Source organism: Stigmatopora argus, chromosome 15 (assembly GCF_051989625.1).
Source record: "Stigmatopora argus isolate UIUO_Sarg chromosome 15, RoL_Sarg_1.0, whole genome shotgun sequence".
NCBI classification, from domain to species: Eukaryota; Metazoa; Chordata; class Actinopteri; order Syngnathiformes; family Syngnathidae; genus Stigmatopora; species Stigmatopora argus.
This window is the reverse complement of record NC_135401.1, coordinates 12,197,616-12,224,980: the sequence shown is the minus strand read 5'-3', so window position 1 is coordinate 12,224,980 and position 27,365 is coordinate 12,197,616. Positions and strand designations below refer to the sequence as shown.

The following is a 27,365-nucleotide window of genomic DNA, read 5'->3' as shown; positions in this document are numbered from 1 at the left end:
GAGATACCCTCTAAACTCACCCGGCATGGCTCAAAGGTAAAGTGGGTTTGTCCAGTTATTGAACATAGCCCCCTGAGACCATGTTAAATTGTACTGATGAGAAAGATAGCCCTGTGCTGCTGAGCCACAGTATTTTCTCTATTAACTCTATGAGGCCGAATGAGATGTGAAAGGCAGAGTTAAGCATATCACATTAACAGTAATTTTTACTATTTGCATCTAGAACACAACTATCTCGTGTGCGGTCGATTGGTCGCCGGTCTTTTGGTCGCCGTCTTTTGGTCACCGGTCTTTTGGTCGCCGTCTTTTGGTCACCGGTCTTTTGGTCGCGGTCTTTTGGTCGCGGTCTTTTGGTCGCCCGGACCACGACAACGGGCGACCAAAAGACCGGCATCCAAAAGACCGACGACCAAAAGACCGGCGACAAAACAAGGTAAAACAACACGGTCTACGCATCAATAAAAGCCAACAATGGCCATGAGCAGTTTCACTGAGCCGACGTGTGAGTGTATAAGAGTTTGTATGTACATGAGTTGTCCCCTTAGGAAGGTACGTCAGTCAGGGTCTTAAGAAGTTCTCCAACAAAAAACAATAAAAGTACGGGAAATTTTGAGCTTTTCTTTAGCCTAATAATTAATAGGGCATTAAGTATGACTAAATAGTAATTCGCTGTTTGTATTTAGGGAATTTGAGCAACGATTTAAATGGTAATTATCAATAACCTTCCGGGCGACCAAAAGACTGGCGACCAAAAGATCGGCGACCAAAAGACCGGCGACCAATCGACCGTGTACCCATCTATCTACCAATGGACTACACACAGATTGAAATGATTCGAATGATTATGGTATATATTTAGTGGGAGTGATTAGCACGTTGGCTTAACAGTTCTGGGGTTGAGGTTTCGATACCAGGTGGGTCCTCACGATATGGAGTTAGCGTGTTCTCCCAGGGCTTGCGTGTGTTTTCTCCGGATAGTCCAGTTTCCTCCAACATCCCAAAAACATGTATGGTAGGCTGGTTGAACACGCTAAATTGCCCTTCGTTGTGCCCTAGGATTGGCTGACTACTAATTTCACGTGTCCCCTGCCTGGTGCCCGTAGTTGGCTGGGATAGGCACCAGGACGCCCCGCGACCCTTGTGAGGATAAGCGGTGAATTAATGTATGGTCTATATATAATGAAAGTATTAAGTGTCTCAAAAATACTAGATTTAAAGGGCTAACAGCCTGATTATTTGTTTTCGGTAACTCAAAATACGACCAAAGATTTCCTCAGCCTTTTCAATTCCTTTTTATCTAAATTAGAAAACTACACAATCATGGGCTACATTGCTGCCTTGACATATGTCATCAAAACCCTTCGCGAGTTTCAAAAATCCTCTGAGGAAGAAGCTGGATTTCATGGAGTGCTTTATCCAAATATTTTTGACAGAATGAGTGGAAAAGAAAATGTGGTATAAAAAGGTGCCACAGCCACAGGGATAACCACAGCCTTGGGAGGATTATCAAGCTTTAATAGGAATGGATTGAGGCTTGTGTCATGACTATGAAATCAACCACCATTAAAAAAAATAATGAATTTAAATGCACACCTCCTTTTTCAAAATTTATATTCACTTAAAGAGCGGACACATACAAATTCCACTTTTTGAGTTTTTAATCAAGCTACATTGTTATTCCCTGCTTAAAAACTGGGTTGGAGTAGTTTTTGGAACCATTCAAATATGCTTGAGAAATCTTTGAATCTCTCCTGTCTGACGCTGAGAGCTACTGAAACACACAACACAGTACCGATCTCTGCCTTATTCACGGATCCCGCCTCATGTGTTGTGCTGATCCTCTCCCCCGTGTCCCACTTCCCCTAAAGATAGGTTGCAGGTTCTCGCTTAGCTAACGCTTGGGCTGACTACAATTCATAGGAAATATATTTTTGGATGCATAAGAGAGCTGTATTCACACTACCAAAAGAACGATGCACATCGTCACAAATGGCTTCACATTTGAAAACAACCCTATCCCCAAAAAAGGTACTGCTTCCCAAACAAAAAAGATTTTGATAGACATTCACATACACATCACCACATATCACTTATACATGATGGAATCTGAACTCTCAAAATAATCACCCAGGAAAGCAAGTCTATTTTGCCACGCTAAGGAAAAGATTCCATTACATCCTTTTACGCAGGGTAGATTACAATGTAGTCTTACAAAATACCATATTCAGTTCTTTAAAAAAAATAAATAAATAAGAATTTAGTTATGAATGTCACATACTACCCTAAAGCCTAGAAATGTGGATCTTAAAAATTTCCAGCCATGCATGACTGCTGAGTAATGATAAGGGCTATTTTTTCTGAATAAGTATAAAATATTCATAAGTTGGGCTTATAGTTCACTCTCCCCCAGACTTTAGTAAAATGTAAAATTCTATTATATACTCAACGGCTGACCTCGAAAAACCAACGTAAGAGTGACGACATTAAGGGGGAATGTCAGGGAGGGAGCAATGTAAGAAGTTTGTTAAAGCAAGGGTGTCCCGCTTCCAGTTGCCATGATGCAAAGACAAGTTCATATTTCCTCAGTGGTCAAGTTCTGAAATGAATATAAACCACAATGAAACCAATTGCCTAAAAAATAGCCACTCACACAGAAGTGTTTGAAATCTCTTCAGAAATGTTGTTCCACTTTAAAATAATGTGGTACCATATGTTGATTAAATGCATATAGATATTTGCTCGATATACAAAAAATATCCTTTTCAACAAGACATGAGCAAATATATGAGGTATTTATTTAGCATTACCTTAATTGTTGAAGCCTAATGAACGAGCACACCACTCATCAAAATCACATTCTCTGTTCAGGATGCTTAACAGGTTACAGACAATTCAGACACTTAAGACCTTTAAAATAGCAAAGCGAGTCAGCATGAAACAAAAGAGCTGTTTAGTGTTTCCTTTAACACTTCGCTCTTACTGCGTCAAACCTAAATTAAATACTACTTCATGTATTTGATGCTAACTCATATATTTTGTGATCAGTGCCAACTTTGATTTCATGAAACGGGTGGCCCGAACATCTGTAAAGGTAATCCACTCAACATAATGCTGGTGTTTGTTCCAGACCGTTAAATTCATTCAGGTGCATTTTGGTGATATGTCGAGCTGAATTCATTTTGCAGGTTCACTAAGCGGATGATCTGCACCACCTGAAAAGTGGCAGGTAATATCAGGAGCTGAACAAAAGCTTAAGGTATGTATGGCACATGGAGATTTTTACAGTGTAAAAAAGTCAAAGAGACACTTATGAACTTGTTTCACTCTTTGCAAGCATTTTAAGACTAAAATGTCAGGTTGACATAAATTAAAGATTCCACTTCTTGAAACTTAGACCAATTACATGACCTCTTATTTTATTTGTGAGGAGTCGGGACTCCCAACCCAAGTCGGGAGGAGGGAAGGTGATTTACGATAACAGATTAAAGCCTGTCTTTTGTAACAAAATCTAAGTTAAACAAGACTGTATCGACATTTACATCTTTTAGATGATAAATTAGATCAGGTGTGGCAGAGTCTGATCCCCATTTTCCATATCTCCCTCCACCAACACACCTGAAGCAAATGATCAACTAATCAGCAAGCTGTCCGGAAACTTCATACCGATCCGGATTATTTGATTCAGGTGTGTTGGTGGAGGGAGATATGGAAAAAAGACTGGATAGGGGCTCTCCAGGACCAGACTTGGCCACCCCTGATATAGATGTTTGACGATTTCAACCGTTAAATGCCTGCTCATGCCAGTCTTTTTGCTCGCGTATGAGAGCAAAGTGCCTGCAACCGATGAATTGCAGTCAGTTGCTTCTCGTTTCAGTATAACAATATAACAGCGAGGAGAATAGAAGGTTTGAGAGTGATGGATGGATTACAATGGATTGTGGATGACTGGGCTCAAGTGTCGGCCAGCACTCTTGTTCGAGCTTCTGCCAAAGCTGGAATCAAGTTCCCGGAATACACAACTCGGACAGTGGAGCCTAGCACGCTGAACCATCTATGTCAGAGTATACCTTATACCTCAATAAAGCATTATAAAAAAACACACTAGTGGCCAGCCTAACATATGCTAGCAGCTAGCATAACATACGCTAGCAGGTAGCATAACATACGCTAGTGACTAGCATAACATATGCTAGAAGCTTGCATAACATACGCTAGCGACTAGCCTAACATATGCTAGCAACTAGCATAACATAGGTACGCTACCAATTAGCCTAACATATGTGATAAAATGTTTCTTTAAACATAGTTAGCAACAATGTCAATCAATAAACTAGGAACCCTAACCCCTAAACCTAACCCTAACTCTAACCGTAAAGTCTAACCCTACCCCTAAATTGTCTCTAACCGTGAAGTCTAACCCCCACCCTAAATTCTCTCTAACCCTAAAGTCTGAACCGCTTCATCCTCATTAGGGTCACGGGGGGTGCTGGAGCCTATCCCAGTTGACTACAGGCCAGAGGCTGGGGACACCCTGAATCGGTGGCCAGCCACTCGCAGGGCACAAGGAGACAGACAAGCATGCACTCACACTAGACTGACACTAGACACACTAGACTGTCCAACCATGCATGTTTTTTTGGAACGTGGGAGGAAACCGGAGTACCCGGAGGAAACCCACGCAGGCCCGGGGAGAACATGCAAACTCCACACAGGTGGACGTGACCTGATAACACACTGCATCTGAAATACTGATAAAATATTGATTGTCGAGAAGTGTTGTACCAAATTCTATAAAGGAGGTTAATAAAAGATTTTGTGGGATCACAAAATATTCCCAATTGTGTTGTGTTGTTTCTTCACTGTGTATCTTTTCAGTGTCAAGAAATGAGGATTTCCCAAGAGCTGCTAAAAGCCCCTAATGCAAGGCTGACAGGTTGTTCAGCATACATCTGTATTTGTGTGTACATGCGTGTGGGGGTGTGCGTATGTGTGTGTATGCCAGGGTAAATAGGCACATCAGTTCTACCATTGTCACGCCACTGCGCACAATGCATGTCACATGTCCCAACCACTTTCCTCTAGCAACGACTGGCCATCAGTCATGCATCCCGCCGTACAAAGTAGCAATTCCTCCATCATGATCAAAATGAAAACGGATCATTTCCACAAATCTCTTAAGTGTACACAGTAAATAATCTTCACACAGATTTATTGCTGCAACATCATGAATAGAAAGAGATGAACGGATTTGAAAACATGCAGTTCAAGAAGGAGAGAGATGAGTGTTTTCATTCCCATTACTTCCACTATGTTATTAAAGCATAATTATGGTGGTAATGACCCCGTAATTTACACACCTGTGCACTGGATACAAATTTTATTGCCAATCCTCTTTTCCCCCATATAGCTTTCTCTTCTTTTCAAATTTCTACTCAGTATAACAACTGGATGGTATATAGTGGCACAATTTTCTCTTCAACCTAAATTTTAAAATAATTAGCTCTGGCGAATAAATTTCCATGCAAAATATGAAAAAGTAAATGGAAATGTAATATAACAGATAAAAATAAACAACATTTAAAAAAAAATCAAAATGCTATCAATGTTTTCAGGTTATTTTCCAACACTAGTAATTTTCAATAAAAAAGAGGGAAATTAAGCATGCGTGTTTGAGAAAAAACTAAACACCACCACCGTCAGTTGTGCATTTTGTAAGCCGGTTTGTTTGAGGTGCTGTCTGTGTGCTCATTTGGCATTCAATCACTAATGATAGGAATAATATTATAAAATCCTTTTGCAACTCAAAGTCCAATAACCAATGAAAACGTGTTTATGAAGGGTTATCGCAACACGCTGTGCTTTAAAATGTGACACTTCTATCGCTTGTCCACAATTCACACACAAATACACCACAGGTTCAGTAAATTGAGCCTGGATACCGTGCATTTAGGAAAGGAAATTTACTCATAATTAGAGTTGCGCAATATTACAGGTATTTCAGTAAATTGTGATATAAAGCGGGACAATACACATACATGTTTTATGAATATCTTTTTGAAAATGCCTTGTAATTATCCATTTCTTTTCTTCATCAATTTTTCTCTCAAGCCCCATCCAACCATGTGACATCGCAGGTCAAGGTCATGCGTGAGTTTGAAGCAAGTCACAACCATAGAATACAGTGTCCTCTGATTACACCGTCAATCTGTTCCTGAGACACAGCGTAATCCGAATTTTGGTCTAAATCGAAAAATAATCATAAAATAGAAAATACACAGTACATACAGTGCTATATATAAACCAGTAGAGCAACCAAGAGCGCCACTGATTGATTGGGACCACCCTTGTAAAACAAAAGGCCAAACTAAAGCTCTTAAGAGTTCTATGAAATCAAGTGGATACCAGCCCAGTGGCTCTATCTACTTATATAACAGTCTAGTCCCGGCAGCTAGTACGGCACTTACAATACCTGTGAGGAACCAGAGACTTAATGGAATCCACATAACCGGCTCAAACAATCCTTTAACAACAACATTGGGCTGAGAAAGCTTGAGTGGGAGTTAGACTATTCTATAAACACACACAAAGGAATGTAACAAATCAAAAACGCACATTTCGTATCGTATCAGAGCAGCCCCTTTTTTCATGCCATTGTTAATACACAATCGGGCTTGATTATACATGAAAACATTTCATTATAATTGATAGATGTTTTTTTTTATTTTTAGATTTTTCCATTCCAATTTTACCCAGGGAGTTGATAACGCGATTCTTTTACTTCCAACTTTACTTGAATCTTATATTTTCAATCATGCTTAATAGTAGCATGTCATCTGTAAATGTGGGCACTTTTACCTTACTATACCTGATTTATATATATTACAGTGGACCCTCATGATACGCACTTCACTTTACGACACATGTGTCAAAGTGGCGGCCCGGGGGCCAAATCTGGCCTGCCGCATTATTTTTTGTGGCCCGGGAAAGTAAATCATGAGTGCCGACTTTCTGTTTTAGGATCAAATTAAAATGAACAGTATAGATGTATATTAAATTTCCTGATTTCCCCCCTTTTAAATCAATAATTGTAATTTTTTGATCATTTTTTTCTGTGTTTTTAGTTCAAAAATCATTTTGTAAAATCTAAAATTATATATATAAAAAAGCTAAAATAAACATTGTTTTAGATGTATAAAAAACTGAACATTCAGGGCTTTTAATCCAGTTCTTTTAATCCATTTATTTAAAAAAATCTAAATATTATATCTAAAATGGTCCGGCCCACGTGAAATCAAATTGACGTTAAAGCGGCCCACGAACCAACCCGAGTCTGACACCCCTGCCTTACGAGCTTTTCACAAAGCGACTATCGTCACAACGCTTCGTTATTATTTAACCATATAAATCGATATACATCACACAAATGTCATTGACAGGAAAAAACAGGCGTTGGACCAAAAAAAATGACTTTTTTGTCCAGGATGTTGAATCCAATCTGGATGTGCGCTGCCTGTTGGTGCAGTGGATAGGGCGTCGGCCTCACAGTTCTGCGATCGCGGGTTTGATCTCAGGTCCGTCTGTGTGAGGTTTGCATGTTCTTGCGTAGGTTTTCTCCGGGTACCCCGGTTTCTCTCCAGATCCCAAAAACATATAGGGTAGGCTGGTTGACCACTGAATTGCCCTTAGGTATGACTGTGAGAGTGAATGGTTGTCCGTCTCCGTGTGCCCTGTGAATGGCTGGCCACCAATTAAGGGTGTCCTCTCCCTGGTGCCCTTAGTTGCCTTGGATACTGAGGAATTCTGTTTATGTGAGATCCTCGTATTCCATGTAGCGGGAAGCTGAGACAATGCAAAAGAAAGTGCACGGATACACCAAGCAAGAGAAAGTCTTTTCTCGTGTTTGTAAACTGAAAATGTGATTGCATAATAACATTTATCAAGTGAAGATAGTCGTTTTGTGAAAAACTCATAAGGTGAAGTGCGTATCATGAGGGTCCACTGGATATGTAAATGAGGTATCAGGTAAAAGTGTCCAAATCCACAGATGATGTGCTACTATTAAGCATGATTGAAAATGAAGGATTCAAGTAGAGTTGGAAATAAAAGAACCTCGTTATCAGCTCCCTAGGTAAAATTTGAATGGAAAAATCTAAAAATAAAAAACATCTATGAATTATAATGAAATTTTCACAAGTCTAATCAAGCCCTATTTTGTATTAAAATGGCATTGTGTGTGTTTATAGAATAGTCTATCCACCACTTAAGCTTTCACAGCCCAATGTTGTTGTTAAAAGATTGTGTGAGCCGGTTATGTGGATTCCATTAGGTCTCTGGTTCCTCACAGGTATTGTAAGTGCAGTACTAGCTGCCGGCACTAGACTGTTTTATAAGTAGATAGAGCCATCGGGCCGGTATCCACTTGATTTCGTAGAACTCTTGAGAGCTTTAGTCTGGCCTTTTATTTTACAAGGGTGGTCCCAGTCAAGCAATGGCGCTCTTGGGGTGCACCAAATAACAGGACAACGCTGGTACTGTGTTCCGTCTTCTGAACAAATATAGAAGTATAAAATTAAAACCAAAGAGAAAAACAATATTTTGCTTGAGAAAATTATGACCGTTACTCTCTGTATGCCTCAATGCCTCAAGGGCTGATGTAAATATGCAGATACAGCTGTCTCTTGCTAAAACATGTTCTCAAAACAATTCACTTTTTTTTTTACTTTCAAAGTGGTGAAATGATTAATAAATGCACACATTTTCATCTATTTTTACTTTATATTCTGAGTATGGCTCTCAAGGAATAATGTTTGAAAATATGAATTGTTAATGGCTCTCCCCATCAAAAAAGGTTCCCAACCCTTGGTGTAGAGGTTCACTCGCCTGACTTCGGTGCATCTAGGCGCGGGCTTGATTCCCACTGGTGGTTGTATGATTATATGATTGAGTGCGTATGGTCATTTGTCTTTCTATGTGCCCTATGGCTGACTGGTGACCAGTCTAGGGTGTAGTCGGCCTTTTGCCCAAAGTCAGCTGGGATAGTTAAAGAAACATGGACTGGTGATCCAGTTCTAGATTTAGATTAGATTACATAACTTTATTTAACCCGTATTCGTGAAATTTAAATTTCCCTTTTAATATTTACATGCAGAAACCCGGTCTGTTTCGACCTTCCTATTTCGAGTTTGCATTTTATCCAGCATAGGCTCCAGCACCACCTGCAAACCTTGTGAGAATAAGCGGTACGGAAAATAAACTGTCACAATAATGACTGTCAAAAAAAGCCCGATAACTACAAGAATTCAAGCTTGGTTTACAACAGCCAATGAATACTGAGAAAAGGCCAACAACAAAAGTTATAAGTGGGCAGATTTTAATGTCCCATCCAAACCATGTTCTTCTTTTGTTTTGTATTCTACTGTGATGGCAATTATGCCTATTATAGCAAATGGGTACTGCAACAGTATTATTTTAATGTATCAGGCAGCAGGCATACATATTCAAATAACATCCATTTAGGAACTTCTGCGACATCTCATTCTCTTTTTGAGGCAAAAATGTGTAAAAAAAAAAAAACTTTATGACTGACTGAGGCCAACCCAAACAGCTGCTTGACATGACTCATTTGATGGATTTACAGCCATTTTAGAAGAAAATACATTTTTGAGTCGCCATCCATTTCAGTTTTTTTCCTGTTGACGAGGGACCATTTTTGCACCATACTAGGGTAACAGCAATAAAGCAATAAGCCCAACTGATACAATAGTAAAATGTACAACAAACAGAAAAAAATAATTTTAATGAGCTTAATTTTACATTAAAGTCCCACTGTCACATAAGGAGGAGCTTTACTGAATTTGATAGATTAGACTTAAACTGTGCCACAACCTGTAGTGCTTTTGTTTATAAAATAAACCGAAAGAATGGGCTAAACAGTTTTAATCCTATTTCGCTGGTTGCCAGGAAGCCAACATTCGGTCACCGGGAGTGTTGTGAGCGAAGGCATGCTTTTTTTTTCGCATGCAGTGCCCTCATCCGTTTAGTTTCTATGTTGTAGTGGCCAATTTTTGCATTTGTTCATCTGCTTCCGACCTGCTGGTTGATATGTATTTGACGTCTAGTGGTCATAAACTAATTTAAATTGATAACAGAAGGATGAAAAGAAAGAGTTAAAGTGTGAAGGCATTGAACATGCATTAATCTCTTGAGGAGAGTCTTAATGTCTCAGTCAAACTTTACTGCTAAGGCAATCAAACGTTACTGACTATCCTTGTGTGTCCATCTGTCTGCTTCTTACTTTGCATCACATCTCACTCCTGACTATGTCTCATTTCCTCTATCTACTCTTATCTGACAAAGTGAATTATTTATGCCTGCTCTTCAAGGAGGCTCTTTGTTCTCCTCCCTAGTGTTTTCTTCCTAAGCACTTGGGTTCATGTGCGCATTTGAGTGCAGTGTTTCTGGGGTTAAGAAGTAGTGAAGTTGTTCCAGTCTTTGACTTTCCCAATTTTCATACAGGTACACACAGAGAAGTCACGCAATATAAATATATAATCATATCTAAAAGCGGTACTAAAAAGTGTAAATGAAAAGTAATGTGTGTGACTGTGGTTTTATTGTTTGGATTTTGCACCAAAACCCACAGTGTATATATACTACCTTTAAGGGTGGTGTTCCGTACTGCTGCAAAATTAAATGTTATCTTGAACGATCATCTCTACACCGTCAAAATTAATGGTCATTCATCCATGCCACCTACACTCTTCCGGGTGTCATCACGCCCTGCTTTCTGACCCACTCCAACTGGTCTATAAGCCTAAACGCACTATCAGTGGCTCCCCTAGTTGGTCAGTTGGTTTTCCATTTCAGCAATAACCAATACCACAATAGCTTTGATAAGCATTCCCTTTATTCTAAAATAGTGGCCACGTGGCCTAAAGGATAAGGCGTCTGACTTTGGATCAGAAGATTGAGGGTTCAAGTCCCTTTGTGGTCATTCCACCAATTTCCTTATATGCAGCTGTGTATGATAACCATAAAGGTTTTCACCAATTTCATTGCATGGAGCTGTGACTGATGACAATAAAGGCATTTGATTTGATTTCAACTAAACAACATGGAGAAACATGTTTGTAACTACAAAATGACGAATATGAAAACATATTTTTGCTTTCTCCCCTTCTCAAGCTTTAGTTACGGTAGTTACTCAATCAACTAACAGGGAATTCCAACTGTTCCGATAACAGAGGTGTACAAGTCCCCAATCTAAACAACTTTGTAAATGATCACACACTTGTAGTATAGTGATTTTTACCTTCAATGCACTCAAAGCACTTAATGCACACTCTGTCACTGAGGCATGCCAACCCAGTGCAGAGAGTGATCATTTTACAAAGGATAGCTTTGTGAAATTCAGGCAGAAGCACCATTTTATGCAGGTTATCCCCTTTCTCTCTCACCACATCGTCCTTATCGGCTGCAGCACTGTGGTTAGCTCCCTGGTCAGCAGTGACATCTCCGCAACAATGGATGTAAGTCACAAAACATTAATTCACTCTCTCATCTTCCGTACCGCCTATTCTCACAAGCAAACTTTGGGCGAAAGGCACTCTAGGTACACCCCTATTTTGTTTGAAATTTAAAGGGAAAAAAAACAACGTGCCAAAAGCCATTGGGAAATCTTTCATCATGGAGCAAGAAAAAACACTCTCTCAGAACAAGAAAAAGAATTTCATTGATTGAAAGAACTAGTTTTAAGTCAATCTCCAGACAACCACCACAAAGTATTAATTTATCCAAAAGGAAGTAATGTGAGAAAAAATTCAAAGAGTATAGAGATCACTGATAAAATCTGTGTGTATTTGGAGAAGGTTTGTTCTACTTGTCAGACTTTTTAGTTATAGTAAAATAAGTAATACTAATGTATATGATCAGGAAATAAATACTAAATTAATATATCCAACTCAATTTGGGCTTTCTTGTAAGTATGGGTGCGGTAATCGTCTGCCTACTCTGCTACCTACATATAATACGATGCATTAACAGCTATTACACAGTAGTAATAATAATCACCTCCTCGACCTAGTACATATGCCATTCACCCAGCATACAAAGGGACGCACAGCAATCATCAATTCTTCTTGAGTGACAAATCAAAGGTTCAGCAAGTCTCTTGTTCTCTTGATTGAAATAAAAGCCGATCTGGCAATTTGTGCCCTAGAGGCAAAATGAATATTCATATTACTTTAGCCCTTTGTCATAAATATTCATTATAACTAGCACCGAATGTGCATAATAGCTAACTAACCCAGATGGACCGGGAATACAACATAGTAATCATATATTCATACACATATAGGCAAAAAGATAACATTTTTATATGCAGACAATTCCGTCAAAAGTATATCACAATCATTTAAACTTTAATTGGCTTGACAAATAACTAGAATTATTGACCCATTTCAAGCAACCGCTGACAATATCCTAAAATTGTAATGGCAGAACAAGAGCTGTCATAGCAACAGAGAGTCTTACATACGTTGAACGAGGTAGAGAAACTCAATAAAATGTAATGTGTTTTTAAAAAAAAAGGAAAAATAGGAAAGAAGGCATATATGTGCTCCACTCATTCATTTAGAAACCTTTGACTCGGTCAAATCCAGCACATCTTAACAGATTGCTTTCTCTTCTTCCTTTACCATGATCAAAAGATGAATTTTAACAGGTACGATATTCACATAGTTAAAAAAATAAATAAATAAATAAAACAAATAATAGACAAAATATTCATTCATTATCTGGGCGCTTATCCTCACAAGAGTCACAGGGGGTGCTGGAGGCTAGCCCTAACTATAAGCACCAGGCGGGGGAGGTACTCGGACGTTTGGTCGACGGACAGTTCGTCGAAACGTCCGTTCGACGAAACGTCCGTTCGACGAACTGTCTGTCGACCAAACGTCCGTTCGACAAACTGTCTGTCGACCAAACGTCCGTTCGACCAAACGTCCGGTCACGGGTGGGGGACAACCTGAATCAATGGCCAGCCAACTGCAGGGCATAAGGAGACGGACAACCATTCACGCTCACAATCATACCTTGCAATTTAAAGTATTTTAATCATTTAATTTGAAATATTTTTTTCATATTTTTTATACAAAATGCGTATTTAGTAGTTTGGTAAAAGGTGGCATAGAGTGTGTAGTGTATTATTTACATGGGATTTTCTGCTGTTACCCAGAGTCTGGAGCGAACCAACTGTTTTTACCACCAGTGATGAATACTTTCTTGGAAAACTGTCTGACATCAATTCTCCTTCCACCTACTGTTTAGGTTTATGTGCTTCAAAGACACAACACCGCACCTACGGACTGCAAGCAAGGTCACAGGAAGAGCGAGAACTGGATTTACAATGATATATGTGTTCTCTATACGAACAAGTGGAATGGATTGGATAACAATACCCTGAAGCACCTCTCAGCACCTTTTGCGATAAAATGAGGGGAAACTGACAGGCTCACTGTTCTTACTTAAAATAATGACAGATTATATGATTGTTGATAGCTGTAATTTGGATTTTATTAATCCTTCCTACCATGCGTGTTTTTTGGAATGTAGAAAAAGAACAGGGTGCTTAGAGAAAATTCAGCATCATTGCAATATTAAAAAAAAACAAGAAATACAATACCCGTTTTTACACATTGCAGTATATTTAAAAAACCCACTCACTTATTAAACCGTTTTGTTTTCTGTCAGAGGTCATGCGCCCAGGTATTTCTACTCTCATTTGCACACTGTCTCCCTGAGCACACCACTACCCTCCTACACACAGCAAAGTGCTGCCTCGATATTGTCAGCACAATCAGATACTTCCTCTGAGCCAAAGCCTTGCTAACAAGCTTAGAGTCTCTCAACACGTACTGTGTGGTTTTGTGTGAGCTTTTGTGCTACATATGACACATCCATTATGAGCAAACACACACCTACTCTCTCACACGCACAATGACACAGCTATACTCGCGTTCTCTTAAAGGATAAAGGCAGACTTGTTTTTTTCTGTAAGCTCAGCATCATCTAAAATCATGTGCATGCCCAAAGATGGCTAAGAAAAAAGAGCTGCAGGAGCATTACATTTGTTTTACTACATAGTCATAATGGGGTCACGTGAGCGGCAAACCTCAAATAGGTCACTGACTGTGACTCACTGGATGCTACAATACACCTGCACATGGTAAGCCCACCACCTGGCAAAGAGTCATCAACAGAGCCCCAGGACTGATTTTAAAAGTGGAAAAGGGACTAATTATTTGGCACATGAAAATGTGGTGCTGCCCTCTTCGATATCTGATCTTTGTAGGGGGACTGGCCCAGCATTTAAATGATTTTGTCATACTGTAGATTAGTGTTGGACCGATACTATTTTTTGCCTCTTGATTCTGATCTCGGTCTGTGTGGTATCGTGTTACGATCGTGCCGAGACGTCGTGGCGCGATCGGAGGGATTTGGACCCAGTAGCGGGGAAGCAGGAGGGGACGAGACGAACTGTGCTCATGATAGTAACTTTAATGACTCAAAACGCCTTACAAAATAAGAAGGACTCGTACATCCCAAAACGGAACAAAACCAGAGCATGGAGAACAGTAGCAGCAATGTATGCAGTTTCACGCAGTACGATCCGACAAAGACTACCACTTCCGTGGTGCTTAAATACACACATCAGGAAGTAATCATGAATCACTCACAGCTGCTCGAACCCAACGGCAAGCCAGGAGCGACAAACGAGCTGCTCCTGACATATCGGCCAATACTGTACTGTCATGCTTTTGGGTTGGGTAATTTACGCGTTTCTTTTTTTTATTTTAATACAATCTGGTTTTGCAAAATAAGTCATATTTTTTCCATAGTTTGACTGGGGCTGCAACTTATATATATTTTATATCTTTATTATATATTATACATATTATATATATTATATTTCTTTTATTTTTTTCATTCTGACCTCCAACAGCATATGTTGTTTTTAAGATATAACTAAAAAAAACTGTTAATATGTTACATTAACTAGTGTCTATTATGTCTGTTGTCTTACTATTACTTTCTGTATAATGTTTGTTTTTGGTTTCTGATAAATTACAAAACTGAACCCCAAAAATGCAACATATACTCCAGTCGAACTTGTATATTTCACTGAATAGTCATTCAATCGCTGCCACCCTGTATTGGACATAAACTACTTTTAAAAAAAAATTATTTAATTTTTAAATTAACAGCAGAAAGATTGAACGCTCCACAATTAAATGCCTATCATCATCTTGGGATGAGTGACAAGGCCTCCTTTTTCCACAGCAGTGTGCATACTGCGTAGCAACTGGCCATCTTGGGAAGGGCAACAAACAATTAAGACCCTCGAGTTCAAAGAGTACATATTGCATAGCATCGACATATTATTTCTTACTCCCCAATACCAATGACGTCATTCAACGTGCAGTTTCAGTGCTATTATTGATATCGGTTACAATATTGATAGGAAGTGTTTATCATTTGGATTTTTATAATAATTTACATGAATAGATTTTTGTTTGGTGTTGCATTGCAGGCCCAACCTGCTAGAATTAAAAATTGTTGGCAAGCACAAAAATAATCCCGACTTGCTTCTTACTGTTTGTTCAATACAAGCATTTCCCTAGCATCTTGACTTGTTGTTGTACACAAAACTCAATTCTAATCCTGCCACCCATCAATGCATTCAGGTTAGAAGATTAAATCGCTAATAAGATTAAGATAGCGTAAGGTTCAACTCTAAAGAGTAACTAAACCTTCTTGACTAATCTTGCTCGCACTCAAGGAAAAGCTGGAAGGCATTTTTTTTCACCCACAGGCCTGTGTCACAGGGAGAAATATGCGGGGTAGACCTGAGTGCAAGGAAGCAAAGACGCAAGCCTGGAAATTTAAAAATAAAAGTCAAAATAATATCAACAAATTTAAATATTGTGGGGATAATGTAATTGTAATGCTATGTGGAACTTAAGCCGCAGAGTAAATTAAACACAATTATTATTATTACTATTGTATATCGTTACTTATTTCCCGAAACGTACTATTTCAAGCATTGTGGACTTTCGGCTCGTTAGATTTGCTACACAGACATTTAAAAAAAATAATAATAATTAAAACACCAATAAAACCAATTACAACGATTTGTCTCAAAAATTACATAAAAAGAAAACAAAAACATAAGGATTAAAAAATAAACATGAACTAAAATGGTATTTAAAAAAATTGAATTTCTCAGATTTCTGTATAATGTGAATTTTTCATAAATTTTACCTTATATTTTTATTTTTCACTTGGTTGGTTGGATAACTTTAGGAACACTTGCTATATTTTCCATGTTTGATCTTTATGTTTGCACCCATCAGGCGAAGGCATGTTGATTGAGATGTATTTATTTGCACAGTTTGTTATATTTTCAGTCCTTGCTTTTGCTGACTTTTTGGTTTGGAGTTTGAATTGATCGCAACCTTTCATCTTTTTCAGTGTCATTGATGAAGACAGACATCCAATCATGTGACTCTTTTCATCCTTCTGCTCTGAATTCTGAGTTTATCACTGGTGGCCCCATCAGTTCAGTCGCTGTCAATAAGTTGAATAAGGCTAGTCTATTGCAACAGAAATACATATAGCATTTGTTTTTCTGTCTCAATGCATAAACAGATGTAATGTGTTAAAACAATCTAGGCTAAATGAAGCTACCTTTGGCAGCAATCACCACTGATCTTTGAGATCCAGAATCCAGGCCTCTTAATTAAATGTAACAGTTAATCTCTTCAGTATACAGTCCCTCGTCTGCCACAACAACAAAAAACACTGATGACACTCTTATCGTTGTTATTGGTCTTACATTGCCATAAAGAGATTCAATTACAGGAAGAGTCCGGACTTATCCCGTACACCTGTCTCCAAACAATTCATGGAGGATAACACATTGACAGTTCTTTAACTAAATCGTGGAAATAAAATCAGACAGGGCATTTCAAGGAAAAATCTTTAGAGGATAAGGTTCTTGATTGGTCCGTTTAGCTCAGTGGCGGTCCGTGCATTTTCTTGTAGCGCCTTCAACGGGTAAAATCCACTTCCTAGCAGCATTTAGTGATTAAATACAAACAATGAAGCTTTTCAGATATCAGAACTTGGCCCACAATTGAAATATTATTTAGGAATATAGCCATATTTTACTAAAAATCCTTTTTAATTGTACACAATATCCATCCTCCTTTCTTTCTTCCTTCTTTTCTATCGCCATTAAAGCTAATGCTGAAAGTCGAGCCTGTCCTGTCGTATTTCTGGCATAGTCCGTCTTGAAAATGGCTTTAAATCAACACAACAATATATTTGCGTGTGCAGTTCGCTCCAAATACAGTTTGGTAGCTATGGCTAACCACTAGCCAATCATAGTTGGTGAAAGCGATGATGTATCCCTACGCCTGCGACAAGGCAATGACGTATCCCTACGCCTGCGACAATGCATTGTGGTGTTGCCAACTCAAAATCTGATTGGTTAAAGCAACAGTCTTATCGACGCTTGATTAATGCAGCAGAGCCCGCAGAACTGATTGTGAAGGCCTTGAGGCAGATTTCTGACCCTGGCAACAAATAATGGCTGAAATGTGATTGGTTAAATGCTTCAATATGAAAACACACATCTGGAAGCAGTGCAAAGGAAGCTAACAGACAATTTGGAATTATTTAATAAGTATTGATGGCCAAAACATAATATATGATTCAGATATTTCTTAGGCCAGCAGAGAATGCCTTGAAGGCCCTAACTGCCCGCCACTGGTTTAGCTACATGCTGTGATGACGGACATGAATTATTACACAAAACCCAGATTTGATGAACACACCCAACAAAATATGCATTTTACTGATGAGGGGTTGTAACTTGTTTGCTCCAAACCTCAGAAGAAAGACTAGAAATTCAGCGGGTCCATGGCAGAATTGCATCCAATTGGTCGCTGCCACATAAAGGTCTGCTTCCTTTTGTACAATTGACAATCATTCAAATAGACCATAGGAAAAATAATTCTAATGGAAATTGACCAATATTGATTGAGTTGATCTGAAAACTGCCCTTATAATCTTTGAGTTACCTCTTTGAATATTTTAAGTAACGTGTGGTCACCAGCTTTCTTACTCCCTTTGATTCTTTCTAGTTCTCTTTATTCTGCTCTCTGTCTCTCAGCAGTAGAATAAATTGAATTAGAGCTCCACCATCGACTCTGCAGGATCCTGCAGCCCTCTGTCAGATAGTTAAAGAGAGAGTGAATGAAAGCTGCTGTGGAAAGCTGAGATAAACAGAGGGAAAGAGGGAAGAGAGTGTAATAAAAATCCCCCTCTTCCGATAAAGAAGGAGCTTAACAACCTCCACTTCTTCGTACTGTAGGCTTAATAACAGTCGACACTGTATGTTTGTCTTTCCTGAGGTTTGGCGTAAGTAAACTATCGACAAAAATGAGATTGTTCACGATGGTTTGATGTGAATAGAGAGAAAGACACCATTGCTGACAGCGAGAGACAACAATAATTGTTTGAAGCATAAATATATCACAAAGCTAATCTAACAAACATGACCCTAAAAGAAGACACTGTAGCTTACCACAAGAGTAGAATAGAAGTATAAATACTGAAATGTTGTATCAAGCTACGATATTTGATTACAAAAGTTGAACATTGATTTCACACTGCTCTTCTAGTGTAGTAAAGGAGGAAAGTTTTGCATTTCCTTTGTTAACTCATTGGCTGCCATTGATGGAAATGGGCGTCCTATTGAGTTTCAATGGAATAGATGTATGAACATTTGTTTATTTACCCCTCGCTGTCAACATCAATGGGATGTTCAGCATTGTCAATGGCAATGAAAGGTAAACATTCACAGTCATTCCTCCCTGTTTAAATAGAATAAATAGGATGGTAATTAATTAATTGCGGGTCACTTCCTTGTTAATTTTAGAGTGTTAATGAGTCACTTCTGTTGTGTTTGGGTCATGTCTGGTACATTGTGGGACCTGAGGTCACTTCCTGTAAATTTTGGATCCTTTCCTGATGATTTTAGGGATTTCCAGGTCATTCATTCATAAAAATAATAGAGTATTAAAACAATAGTGTCATATTTTTGGGGCAAGGCGATTTACCATTTAATGGAATATAGTTTTTTTTTTAAATATTGCTATCAAGATGAAAATATGTCTATTCAAATAGTTTTTATTTTAATCACAAAAATTACAAATAGATACATTTTTCACTGAAGAGTGGTTGCAAATCTATGAAGAAATGGTTTAAGATATTCCAAAAAATATGACAAACCTAGTAAGAAAAATATGCACTATTAGAGCAATAGTCAAAGAGCAAAAAGTCTAAATGATAAACATCGATGAAATCAGGCAAAGATTAAAAATAGAGCAATTCATTCTGTCTTTCAATCTTCTGTCAAAATTGCAATCCGAGGCCATTTATTCTGAAGCTAAAAGAAAAGCAAACTACTCTTTTACATGTGAATAGGACACTTCAACAGAATGGAGTGAAAAGCACCAGTTCAACACGTTCTCAGGTGCTCACTCTACTTAGTGCCAGAGAACATTTGCATAATGTTTTCATCGGGACAAAATATGACAAAGCAGGTAAAGTGGGACACACAGGGAATAATGCTATGTTTGGTTTGAATTTACTGATCTTTTAGTGCAGGGGTGGCGAACAAGTTAGAGACATAGAGCAAAAATTTTAAACTGTGAGAGTCAAAGAGCCACACCTTACATCAGGTGCAGCATAAAAAATCCAATCTGGCAAAATATTTTGTAATTATAATGTATTATTTGTTTTTAACAGGCCCTGGTGAATTTGAGTGTGTTTTAAGAGATAATAAAATAAGAGAAACATAAAATGAGGGAAAGAGCCACAGTATATACAAAATATGCTAAGAAGAAAATTTGGGCCCCTGGTATAGTGGTTCATTTGCCTGACTTTGCTGCATGGATCGATTCCCACTCACCGGTGGTGTGATTCTAAGTGTGAATGGTTCTCTGTCTTTGAAAATGAAAAGGCTACACACCATTCAAAAACACGGGTATTTTCAAACAATACCTTGGCTTTTATTTTGTGATTTGTTATTAGTTTGTTTTCATATTTAGCATCATTATGTTCAAGTCTGCAACTGCCTCAAAATTGAGCTCATGCTGCACAGGATCAAACATAGCAAAAGAGAATTTTTAATTCCATAAAATCTATTTGAAGGTGACAAAAATCAATCATGAAGAGAGTACAGTCTTTGGAATTCAATCTACTTGAGTGTGGGGGATTTTTTGACAAGTGGCGGTTTTGACCAGTGTGAAATTAAAGTTTTGTCTTCCTGCATTATGTAAAGGTTCCTTTACGTATGGTAATGATAGGCATTCAATAATATGGCTATCAAAACAGATTAACATTATTTCAATAAGTTTGAAGCTGACAAAGGAATCCAATGTGTCAACAATGAAAATGCAAAAATATCCACTATTTCTATAAGTGTAGTGCAAAAATGAAATTTACCTAATAAAACTGCAAAACCAAATGAATGGGTACCAATACTGTAGCATTCAAATTTCCGTTCCAGATACTACTTGGCAACACTAATCAATAATGCTATGTATTATGTTTAATGTTGCATACTAGGATTAATGATTAAACAAAAAAGTTAAACACTGCCCGTTAATGTCATCAATCGTGTCCATCATTTGCCATGCGAGAACAGCTAATTAGAAACTGCGGAGACAAGAGGTTAAAAAAAATGAACCGTAAGTGAATTTGGATTGAAATGATGCATGATGTATCTTTACATGGGTCTAGGAATCAGTCTAAATATAGCTTGAAAATGCTGAAGGCCCAATAAAAAAGTTATAAATCAATTTTATGTTGCTGATACAGCCACTGAGAACTGCACTTCCTCATATGACATTCCCCGCTATCTTAAAACTCATTAAAGATTTGTCATAGGTACATAAATTCCTTAATGTGCTGCATTTTCTGTGGACACTTACACTGTGTTTGTGTATTGTAACAGGCACTTTGATGGCCCATTCAAGGGTCCTAAACATGTTGCAGTGGGCTTTCAGTTGGTTTCAACAAGTTAAAAACGACGTTCAATAAGGCGTCTGTAACGGTAGGATTATAATAGGTTTCATTTATGATCTTTTAGTTTTATGTTTTTCACTTTGGGCGTTGGAGAGCTATTTTATGTTGTTACATTTCATATATACAAGGGGAGCAGGGGGTGCTGGAGCCTATCCCAAGCTAACTACGGGCACCAGGCGGGGAAAACCCAGAATCGGTGACCAATTGCAGGGCACAAGGAGATGGACAACCAATCACAGTCACACACATACCCTAGGTGCAATTTAGAGTGTTCAACCATGCCTGTGTTTTGGATATGGGAGGAAACTTGAGCACCTGGACAAAAACCATGCAAGCCTAGGGAGAGCATGAGAAGTATATATATATATATATATATATATATATATATATATATATATATATATATATATATATATATATATATATATATATATATATATATATATATATATATATATATATATATATATATATATATATATATATATACACACACACACTGTTCACATTCTTATTCCACAATATGTAGACATTTTTTTTCATTCCACACTCTGAACTCCGAAACACAAATATAATGTCCCAAACCTAGTCTTTGCCCGCCCCTCTCTGGTTAGACGCAAGTGCAAAAATATGACGCACTAAATGAGGAGCTGAGGGTAGTGCGGTTTTGCTTTATATCCTGAAGAATTGTTTCAGCGTAAATTGACTCCATGTATCATCCGTACACACGAGAAAGTGCATTTGAGTCACACTTCTTTGACACGCAGCGTTTAGTTTGCTCACCCCGGGCATCTGGTGGATTTTAGCCTGGGATTACGCACGCACAGAAACGTTTGCGCGCGCGCGCACACACACACGCACACGCGCGCGCGCACTACACACGCACACACACACTCTGCACCTGTATAACTTGCTGTGGACTCAGACAGTGACCTTGGGATGTCTTCGTTTCCTCCAGTAACCAATACCCAGCCAAAGGCCTACACCTCCGCCCACTACCTCGTCCCATGGTGCACACCCAACATAGAAAAGGGGGCTAATAAATCTTCTTCAGCACCAAGGAGCTGTCCACCATTCATCCCATCATTCGAATCCTGCACTCAGTAAAACGCGTCCAGCATAAAGCATGCTGGGAAGTAAAACTGCCCATAAAAAGAATATTAGGGGAAGAAAATAAAAACTTTACCTCCTTTCGTGGACGTATCGCCTTGTTTGGCTTCCTTCGATCGCCAAGCGTCAGGGTTCAATTATCTCTTCAAATCCCATCGTCAGAAATCATTGACGGACGTAACTCCACAATTAAAGGCTCCGATTGAAATAATGGGAAGAATGAAAGGATACACATGAATAAGAGGGAAATGTATATCCCGTTTAGTTTTAGATGGAGGTCTTCCAGAGGGGTGCGTCCGTTCTGCATTCACACAGCGGTCGACGGCGTCCTGCTTTTCGCCTTCGTCGCTCTTGCTCTCTCTCCCCGTTTTTTCCTCCGTGTCTCATCCCTTCATCCGCAGGTTTAATAAAGAATCCCATTCGAGAGAACTTCACACAGAACCTCTTCAGCCGTTGCCCCTCTCCTCCATTTACCTTTGCTTCTTCCACTCAGTCGCCCCAATGCTGGCTTTTCCCCCTCCGCACCGGTCTTTGTCGCAGGTGAGCCAAGAATTCCACTACAAGAACCCGATATCCCGAGTGACGCAAAACCAGCTCAGTTATATAAATAAGAGAAAAAAAATCTCAAGTCCTATCGTGTCCCGATATCTAGAATGATGTTTTCATTCACTTTCAAAACGCAAACGGCTTGTCTCCCCTTTTCTCCTCTGGCATTGAATGTTTGCCAATTCAATTCAATGTGCGCCTTCACTGTAACTGCTTACAATGAAAGACCGCGGGAAAAAATAAAATAAAAATATACATTTTTTTGCAGCCATAAAGGTTACACTGAAGTTCGTGCACGGGTTAGTACATTAACTCCGCTGATCCTCGGTCCGCGGTGTTCGCTTCTCTTGCGCGTTTAATCCGAACAGCGCATAGAGTAACAGTCAGGTTACTGTGTTTAATGAAAGCTACTTCCTGTGTTTAGATTTTCAAAACAAAACATTTTGAAACTGCATTTTTTGAGTAATAAACGAAATTTTTGAGAAGCGTTTCCTCGAAACTATTTATAATCATTAGCAGCGGATAACTATAATTTCCGTTATGGGTTTTTATTTTCAAATTAAAGCTATTGTAGACAAAGATGACAGACTAATGCTTAAAATGCTACTCAAAGTATAATACAGTGGTACCTCGAGATACGAGCTTAATCCGTTCCGGGACTGAGCTCGTATGACAAGTTACTCGTAACTCGAGGTAAAGTTTCCCATTGAAATGAATGGGAAACAATTTAATTCGTTCCAACTCTCTGAAAAAAACACCAGAAACAGGATATTGGATTGAAAAAAAATGTTTTATTTCTTATAATTCGCCATATATTGACAAAGTAATAAATAACGAGTGGTTTAATAAAAATAAAGTGTTTAATCTAACTAAAATTGGCCGGATTTCGCCGAGGGGAGAGGGGCTTCGTTTTTTTTTTCCCTCCACACAACGCACTCGTAAACAGAACAAACACTCCACCCTCACGTTCGCTATCGATGGGCTGTTTGCTGTCGTACTATTCCCTTCAAAATATTCCGAAAATGATGCACACAAATGTCCTCACAATCGGAGAACGCACGACCACTTGCCAACGAGCAGCAAGCAGTCTTGTCAGCGATCGCCCCGCTGCTCATCTTCTTCTTCTTCTTTTTCACCTCAGGCGCCTGAGGATTACCCTCAGCAGCGCTAGGGCTGCCACTGGAACACGGATAAGTTCATCCAGGGAGTTGCCCAAGCCGCGATGGTAGCGTTCGGTCATTAAGGCCGGACAGCGGAGCCATAAGTGTTCAGACGACTCTGTTTCCTCGTCGCACAGGCGGCAGCGATCCGAGTCGGATTTCTCATGGGAGCTACAGGGGCGCTGGCTAGCGGCTCCTTTTAGCTTGTAGCATCTGTGTTCGCGTCCCATCGAACGGCGCCTATGATAGAGTTGCTACCGGGGATACTTTTGCGAGCACGAGTATACTTCATTACCCAGAAAGCCCTCTTTTCACCGCGCATGCGCGTTGTGCGTTTCCTGGTCTGAATAGCTCATCCGGTGCTCGTAAATATTGTTATACACGAAAGATATGCCAAAAAAAATGCCATGGCAACCTGGCTTGGTCGCATCACGAAACTTTGACCGCATCACGGGCGAATTATTCGATCGAAATTTCCCCCGTAAGACGAGCATTCCGTATGACGAACGGTCGTATGACGAGGTACCACTGTATACTCCCCCATATCTATGTCTATTTGTGTGTATGTATATCTTTATCATTTGTGTGTATGTATATCTTTATCATATGTGTGCGTGCATATATGTATTTATATGTTATGTATCTATAACACTAACACTGGGCTGCAGTGGGTGTGGGTTTTCATTCCAACCCATCAAGAGGACACCTTTTCACCAATCTGTTCTCCTACAAGTGCAATCAGTGGATTGCAGTCAGGTGCTTCTTGTTTTCTGCAGAAATCTCATTGGTCAAAGTGTCTCTGCTGGGTTTGGTTGGAACAAAAACCTGCACCCACAGTGGCCCTCGAGGACCGGTTTGACCATCCCTCCTTATATGATAATGACACCCCTGGCAATGGACAACCACTAGAATTTTATTGCCTAATCAAATTCTTCACACCCTACAGCCCTACTCAAATTGTGCTTCCTTGCACGATTAAATAAATCTTTCACTTTATTAAGGGTTTGCGGCACTTTATGAGAGCAATAATTGCAATTTTGACCACATATCTGTCTGACAGCATACCTTCCTAGCAGTAAACTACTACTGTATATATATGTATATGAGCAGCCTTTACTTGATTTGAGCATGGAATTAATTATATTTTAGTTAATTAAAGACAGATAAGCAGTTTAAAAGGACTGTTGACTGTTGCATATGTTTCACTATAGGTCTATGACATAAACCACATGTGTCAAAGTGGTGGCCCGGGGGCCAAATCTGGCCCTCTGCATCATTTTGTGTGGCCCGGGAAAGTAAATCATGAGTGCCGACTTTCTGTTTTAGGATCAAATTAAAATGAAGAGTATAGATGTATATTAAATTTCCTGATTCTCCCCCTTTTAAATCAATAATTGTCATTTTTTAATCATTTTTTCTGTGTTTTTAGTTCAAAAATCATTTTGTAAAATCTAAAAATATATTTTAAAAAAAGCTAAAATAAACATTGTTTTAGATTTATAAAAAACTGAATATTCAGGGCTTTTAATCCAGTTCTTTTAAACCATTTATTAAAAAAAAATTAAATATTATATCTAAAATGGTCCGACCCACGTGAAAGTTGACGTTAAAGCGGCCCGCGAACCAACCCGAGTCTGACACCCTTGACATAGACCTATAGTGAAACATATGCATATGTAATTTTATTGACATACACTGTATGTCAATAAAATATCAGCACTCAAAATAATCCCCTAAAATCCAGTTAGGATTCATAGTCACTTTTGTAATGACTTTCAGCACATTCTCAGTCGCCCGTATATGTATAGGGGTCCGGACTCCTTTTTTTCTGGCAAATTAGCCAGTTGACATCCAAAGAGGTAATATTTCAAACTTTGACACTATATCTTCCTGAGCGACAACCATATTTTTTTTCTTCGAGCAATTTGGAACCTAAGCAAATATGCTTAATATGTACTACGTTGTGTCTGGGGTTTGCTGTCAAGTTTGTCAGAGAAATTAAGAGCGAGTTAGGGTGGAAGCATTTTCAAGGAACCTAGGAGACAAGAAAGGTGAGTTTGGAGCAATTTAAAAATACACAAACAGAACAATGTATAAAAACATATTACTGGAACTAAAACTACTGCAGCTAGCCAGGCAGAGAAGTGGTTTGCGTGTCGGCCTCACAGTTCTGGGGTCAAGGGTTCGATCCCAGGTCGGTCCACACTGTGTGGAGTTTGCATGCTCTTCCCAGACTTGCGTGGGTTTTCTCTGGGTACTTCGGAGTCCTCCCACATCCCAAAAACATGCATGTAGGCTGGTTGAACACTCTAAATTACCTCTAGGCTGAGTGTGAGCATGAATGTCTGTTCGTCCCCTTGAGCCCTGCCATTGGCTGAGCACCAATTAAGGGTGACCCCCGCCTGATGCCCGAAGTCAGCTGGGATAGGCACCAGCATCCCCCGCGACCCTTGTGAGGATAAGCGGTACAGAAAATGAATGAATGGATAAAACTACTGTAAACGTATTCAAACAAGATATGGCAGCATGCAGAACAATGTAGGACTGAGTGAGCAACATGACAGAAAAAAAACTGAAAGGATACTGAAAGGATTGAAAGGAAAAAAATATAATGGGAATTGCAGCTACTTACTCATTTCTTTTTTTAGAGCAACTGCATGGAGTTTTTTTCTGAGGTCGAAGATGGTATGTGTAGAAAAATTACAGTGAAATGTTGGTGACAATTGTCAGACAAAAGTTTTTGGACATGATAAACAATGTAATTTAGTGTGTTGATTTTGCTGGTGAAAAGCAGGTGTTGTTGGGCTGTGGCATTTTTTACACCATCTGATTTTTTAACTCAGTGCACCCAGAGGGGTAGCAGCTTTCATGCCTGTGGTCAGTGATCATGCTCCATTTAACCACTCAGTTAAATACTACCTCTGCTTGTGACATTTTTCACTTGCTCTGAAAATTTCAAGAGACTCTGGACATTAACCATCTTATCAAGACCCATGTGCCTGTCTGGGGAAATAAATTACTAGGACTTATTCTCTTGTCAGAGCCAAGAAATAAACTATCATCAGAATGCCATTTTAAAGTAGTCTGGTAGGTTCCACCAACATACAATAACACGTTTCACCTGTTCAAGCCATTTTCTTTCAACAAACATTGGTACCTCTACTTACAAAATTTATTGGTTCCGGAACTTGTCTGGTGATTTGGATTTTTAGTAAGCAGCATTTACATTGAATTAGCATAATTCATTCCACAATCTTTAATACTAGGCACTATAAACCCTTAAAAATGTTAAAAGTACACCAGTTTTGTATGAAATATGTTTGCAAATCTGTGTGCAAAAACACAGCAAAAATATACACTATTTATTAAATCATTAAAATGACGCTGAAACAC

The 27,365-nt window shown here is 38.9% G+C and overlaps 1 protein-coding gene and 1 non-coding gene across 2 annotated transcripts in view; one reads left to right on the top strand and one right to left on the bottom strand.

Moving 5' to 3' along the window:
* lrfn5a (leucine rich repeat and fibronectin type III domain containing 5a) overlaps window positions 1-23,160 on the bottom strand; it is a 76,124-nt gene extending 52,964 nt beyond the window's left edge. Inside the window, exon 1 of the mRNA XM_077621567.1 lies at window positions 22,343-23,160. The gene's annotated coding sequence lies outside the window, so the exon portion shown is untranslated. The remainder of the gene's footprint in view (window positions 1-22,342) is intronic.
* On the top strand, window positions 10,921-10,993 carry trnaq-uug (transfer RNA glutamine (anticodon UUG)). The gene has a single exon. It is a non-coding gene; the product is annotated as a tRNA-Gln (tRNA).
* Window positions 23,161-27,365: the final 4,205 nt, after the last annotated feature.